Below are 6706 nucleotides of genomic sequence, written 5' to 3'. Positions count from 1 at the left end.
ATCATGGCTCCTAAAGGAAAACAACCCACTCCAAGAGGCAAGAAAGAGAGCGTTCCAAAACCACTTTGGAATCAAGGGAAGTTCTTATCTAAAGAACATTCAGACCATTATCTTAATATAATGGGTCTGAGATCAGTGATCCCGGAAGTTAGATTCGATCTGAAAGAAGATGAATATCCAGAGATCCAGGAGCAAATTCGAATCAAGAACTGGGAAGTCCTAGCTAATCCTGAAATCCCTCAATCTGAATACTGGGAGTATCTTGAGACGTCTGTTACCAAGATACGGGAAGCTATGGAGCAAATAATAAAAGAACAGAAAGAACACAGTCAAATGCTGACCTATATGTTTAAAGAACAAGAGGAGCAAGGGCGTGACTTAAGGGAATTGAAGCGCCAAAAGTCTTCTCTTGCAGGACCAAGCACCCCTAGGATCAGAGGAACCCCCCGTTCCCCCGGAATAAAGGTTGTTAATTTCCAATTTCTGCCTTAACTCTGTGACAGTGTCCTTATAGAAGTTTACCTTAAGAGTCATATAGTAGTAATTAGTGTCTATTTTGATTTTATCTCCAATTAAGCTATAGTTTATTTTTCTCATCATCAGTAAACATGAATAAAGTAGTAGATCTTTTGAATAAGAGGCAATAAAATTTCGAGTTTTAATAAGAGAAATTCTAAGTAGTTAAATGTGGTGGCAATGTTTTTTTTGTCTTCTGAATGAATGCTTGAACAGTGCATATGTCTTTTGAATTTGTTGTTTAAGACTGTTAAATATGTTGGCTCTTGAAAGAATGATGAACATGAGACATGTTATTGATAATCTGAAAAATCATAAAAATGATTCTTGAAGCAAGAAAAAGCAGCAAAGAACAAAGCTTGCAAAAAAAAAAAAAGAGAGAAAAAGCAAGCAGAAAAAGCCAATAACCCTTAAAACCAAAAGGCAAGGGCAAATGAAAAGGATCTCAAGGCTTTGACCATCAGTGGATAGGAGGGCCTAAAGGACTAAAATCCTGGTCTAAGCGGCTAAACCAAGCTGTCCCTAACCATGTGCTTGTGGCGTGAAGGTGTTAAGTGAAAACTTGAGACTGAGCGGTTAAAGTCAAGGTCCAAGGCAAAAAGAAGAGTGTGCTTAAGAACTCTGGACACCTCTAATTGGGGACTTTAGCAAGGCTGAGTCACAATCTGAAAAGGTTCACCCAGTTATGTGTCTGTGGCATTTATGTATCTGGTGGTAATACTGGAAAACAAAGTGCTTAGGGCCATGGCCAAGACTCATAAAGAAGCTGTGTTCAAGAATCATCACACTGAACTAAGAGAATCAATAACACTATCTGAATTTTGAGTTCCTATAGATGCCAATCACTCTGAGCTTCAATGGATAAAGTGAGATGCCAAAACTGTTCGGAAGCAAAAAGCTACTAGTCCCACTCATCTAATTAGAATCTGAGCTTCACTCAAGAAAACTCTGAGATATTATTGCTTCTCAACCTATTAGTCTTCTATTTTATTTGTCTGGTTGCTTGAGAACAAGCAACAGTTTAAGTTTGGTGTTGTGATGAGCGGATATTTTATACACTTTTTGGGGTTAATTTCATATAGTTTTGAGTATGTTCTAGTTAGTTTTTAGTCTATTTTCATTAGTTTTTAGGAAAAATTCATATTTCTGGACTTTAATATGAGTTGTGTGTTTTTCTGTAATTTCAGGTATTTTTCTGGCTGAAATTGAAGGAGCTGAGCAAAAATCTGATTCAAGCTGAAAAAGGACTGCTGATGCTGTTGGATTCTGACCTCCCTGCACTCAAAATGAATTTTCTGGAGCTACAGAACTCGAAATGGCATGCTTCCAATTGCGTTGGAAAGTAGACATCCAGGGCTTTTCAGCAATATATAATATTTTATACTTTGCACAAGAATAGACGACGTAAACTGGCGTTCAACGCCAGTTCTCTACCCAATTCAGGCGTCCAGCGCCAGAAAAGGATCAAAAGCTGGAGTTGAACGCCCAAACTGGCACAAAAACTGGCGTTCAACTCCACAAGCATCTCCAAAACTCCAACATATTCTCCATTACTACATAACAAGTAACCTTTAATCCATGCTCTATTGTTTATTTGCAATTCAACTGATAAACATAACTGACTTCCTGACTAAGATTTACAAGATAACCATAGATTGCTTCAAACCAACAATCTCCGTGGGATTCGACCCTTACTCACGTGAGGTATTACTTGGACGACCCAGTGCACTTGCTGGTCAGTGGTACTAGTTGTGAAAAGTGTGATTCACAATTCGTCCACCAGCTACCCAGGTCCGACCCGCACCTCGCTCAAAAGGCCCAAAAACCGGCCCTCCAGAGCTCCTAACCAACTTTTGAATTCACTCGTCCATCTTATCTTAACCAGATAAGATAAGATAAGATACTCATCACCACCTATAAATAGGGGACCCAAGCCCCTCCAGGTATTCATTAATTCCACATACCTTATACCTCTTAGATCCATTCTGACTTGAGCGTCGAAGTGTCTTTGCAGGTACCTCCCCCCATTGCTCCAGTCAAGCGACCCGGCTTCAGCCTTGATCCGCAGGTTCCCGATCCACCCTTCAAACCCGTACCAAAGACATCTCGTACATTGGCGCCGTCTGTGGGGAACTTGCGCCAGCCAAGCCGGATGGGGGACGTCTTAGAGGAAACCCCCTCAAGCCAGGATGACTCCCGACCGCTTCATCCAACCCCAGAACACCGGGAAATCACGAACCAAGCAAGAATAGCAAGTACTATCTACCACACGAATGACTACGTCGTCACGGACCAACGACATCCCGAGAAAGCTAGGGACAAAGCGGCACAGATCATCCAGGACCTCTGCCTTCGGGTCCAGGAGCTCGAAGGCAAACTAACCAATAGAGAAAAACACAACAACGAACACGGAAGCCAGGCAACTTCCAGATCAAGATCCTGCCGCGGCAGGTCACCAACCCGACGACACGATAGGAGAGACGGTCGCAGCGCCTCACGCGACCACCATCACGAGAAATCGCCGGAACAACAGTACAACAAGAAACACAACCGCAGCGCTTCCCGAGATCTAAGTCGTCAACACGACTCAGACGAAGATCGAAGATACCGAAATACCAAGTGCACAAGAAACGACCACACAATAATGGGAGCTACACCCTTCACAGAAAGAATCTTAAGAGCGAAACTCCCCAAAGGTTTCGACAAACCTACCGACATGAAGTACGATGGGATCAAGGACCCCCATGAACATCTAATGGCCTTCGAGGCTAGGATGAACCTAGAAGGAGCGGCCGACGCGGTCCGATGCAGAGCCTTCCCGGTAACCCTGGCAGGGCCGGCAATCAAATGGTTCAACGCCCTCCCAAACGGATCCATAGCCAGTTTCCACGATATAACATGAAAGTTCATGGCCCAATTCACAACTAGAATCACCAAAGCCAAACACCCCATCAGCTTGCTAGGGGTCACACAAAAACAAGAAGAATCCACAAGGAAATGCCTCGACCGCTTCAACGACGAATGCCTAACGGTCGACGGACTCACGGATTCCGTCGCAAGACTTTGCTTAACCAACGGACTCATGAACGAAGATTTTCGCAAACACCTCACCACCAAACCAGTATGGACCATGCACGAGATCCAGAATGTCACCAAAGATTACATCAATGACGAAGAAGTCAGCCAGGTTGTCGCTGCTAACAAACGGCAGCACGACAACACCCAACATGGCAACTCGACTTCTCACCAAAATCCACCACCCAGAGAGAATCAAAGGGACCACCCCAGACCGACAAACACAAACCGACCACCGAGAATTGGCAAATTCTCTAATTACACGCCCCTGACAGCACCCATTATCGAAATATACCACCAAATAGCAGATCGAGGCATCATTCCGAAAGCTCGACAACTCAAAGAAAGGACGGGAGGCAACAAAACCCTCTACTGCGACTACCACCGAGGTTATGGTCACAAAACACAAGATTGTTTTGACCTTAAAGACGCCCTCGAACAAGCCATACGAGACGGCAAACTCCCAGAATTTGCCAAAATCATCAGAGAACCAAGATGTGTGGAAAGAGACAGGTCGCCGGAAAAAGACGGGCGTAACCCGAGAACCCAAAAGCAACCCCCCAGGGAAAGCCCAGAAGACGACCCAACCATCATAGTAAACATCATCACGGAAAGGACATATCGAGCAAGTCGAAACTAACAATGAAAAAAGATCTCAAAGTAATGGCTGTCAGAAACCAGACTCCAACCATTGCGGCCGACAACACGATAACCTTCTTACCAGAGGATTGCCATCACGGCACCTCGGCTGAAGATGCCCCCTTTGTCATCTCGGCTAGAATCGGAACAGGACTAGTACGAAGGATACTGGTGGACACCGGGGCAGACTCGAACATCCTCTTCCGAGGAGCCTTCGATAAGCTTGGGCTCCACAACGACAACCTCCAAACACACCGCAACGGTGTCACGGGACTCGGAGACAACTTTCTCAAACCAAATGGCTCAACCACCCTTCCCATCACCATAGGAACAAGCAACCAAAAGAAGACAATCCTATCTGAATTCGTAGTCCTAAAAGACTCCACAGCCTATAACGTGATTCTCAGAAGAAAAACAATCAACGACTTCTCCGCAGTCATCTTTACCAAATACCTCCTCATGAAGTTTAGAACCGACGACGGCTCCGTCGGTACCATCCACGGGGACCGAGAAGTCGCAGCCGAATGCGACAACACCAGCCTAGCCCGAAGGAAGAAATCCCGAGATGCGGCCGGAGTATTCCTAGCCGATCTGGATGCTCGACAAGACGGCCAACCCAGGCCAGAGCCAGAAGGAGACATGGAAAAACTGCAAATAGGGCCAAGCAAAGAGGAATACACCTTCATTAATAGGAACCTCCCATATGATCTCAAAGAAGAACTCTCCCAACTCTTGAAGCAAAACAGAGATTTGTTCGCATTCACACCAGCCGACATGCCGGGAATAAACCCCGACCTAATGTCCCACCGGCTAGCTGTGGATCCCAAAGCTAAACCAGTGGCACAAAGGAGACTCGACTGCACGGACCTCAACAAAGCCTACCCAAAGAACGCCTTTCCCCTACCAAACATCGACGGACTAGTAGATGCCGCATCCGGCCACCGATACCTCAGCTTCATGGACGCATATTCCGGCTACAATCAGATCCCGATGCACCGACCAGACGAAGAGAAAACAGTGTTCATCATCCCAGACGGGACATACTGCTACACAGTGATGCCTTTCGGCCTGAAAAACGCCGGAGCCACCTATCAAAGACTTGTCAACAAGATATTCCAAAACCTATCCGGAAGCAAACTAGAAGTCTACATAGACGACATGCTCGCTAAGACCGAATCTAGCGAACAACTCACCGACGACCTCAAGGTCATAATGAACACGCTACGAAAGCACCAAATGCGACTCAACCCATCAAAATGTGCCTTCAGGATGGAGGCAGGGAAATTCCTCGGTTTTATGATCACGCAACGTGGAGTTGAAGCAAACCCGAAGAAATGTCGCGCCGTCTTCGAGATGACGAGCCCAAAAAACCTTAAAGACATCCAAAAGCTCACCGGCCGACTAACAGCGTTATCACGCTTTCTCGGGGCATCAGCTCAAAAAGCGATCCCTTTCTTCAAACTGATGAGAAAAGGAGCCCCTTTCAAATGGGAAACGGAATTTGAAGAATCATTCCAACATTTCAAAAAAGTCCTAGCAGAACCACCAATCCTCGCCAAACCCCAAACAAGGAAAACACTATACCTATACCTCTCCATAACGGAAGAGGCACTTGCAGCAGCACTCATCCGTGAAGACGAGAAAAAAGAACAAAAACTCGTATACTTCATAAGCAAATTCTTACAAGATGCGGAAGCTCGATACTCACGATTAGAAAAGCTAGCTTTCGCACTCCTTACAGCCTCCCGGCGCCTACGACAATACTTCCAAGCTCACTCCGTGACGGTCCGAACCGATCAAGCGGTCAAGCAGGTATTACAGAAACCCGATTTGTCGGGAAGAATGCTAGCATGGTCCATCGAGCTATCCCAATTCTAGATTAAATTCGAACCCCGAAACGCAATCAAAGCACAAGCCATGGCCGATTTTATCGCCGAGATGACTCCGGGAAAGCTCGCCCCTGAATCGTGGAAACTACACGTCGACGGCTCGTCAAACGTCACCCACGGAGGCGCCGGAGTCATACTTGAAAACCAAAACGGGATCACAATCGAACAGTCAGTACGATACGAATTCCCAGTATCGAACAACCAAGCAGAATACGAGGCCCTCTTGGCAGGCCTAGCCCTAGTGCGGGAAGTCGGGGCAAAGATCCTAGAGGTAAATACCGATTCGCAGGTAGTCAGTTCCCAAATTAACGGAGACTACTAGACACGAGATCCCCTACTCCAGCAATACCTCACCAAGGTAAATAAACTGAAAGAAGGGTTCGAGCAGATTACCATACAACACATTCCTAGGGAACGAAACGCCAGGGCAGACCTACTTTCCAAACTAGCCAGTACCAAACCAGGAAACGGTAACAAATCGCTAATTCAGGAAGTCGTTAGGTCACCCTCCGTGTCAACAACAACCAACGCCCATCTGACATCCTCGAACCGGGAATCCTGGACCTATCCTATTCTACAGTACCTCA

Source organism: Arachis ipaensis, chromosome B09 (genome assembly GCF_000816755.2).
Source record: "Arachis ipaensis cultivar K30076 chromosome B09, Araip1.1, whole genome shotgun sequence".
Taxonomy (NCBI): domain Eukaryota; kingdom Viridiplantae; phylum Streptophyta; class Magnoliopsida; order Fabales; family Fabaceae; genus Arachis; species Arachis ipaensis.
Note: the sequence above shows the minus strand (reverse complement) of the source record.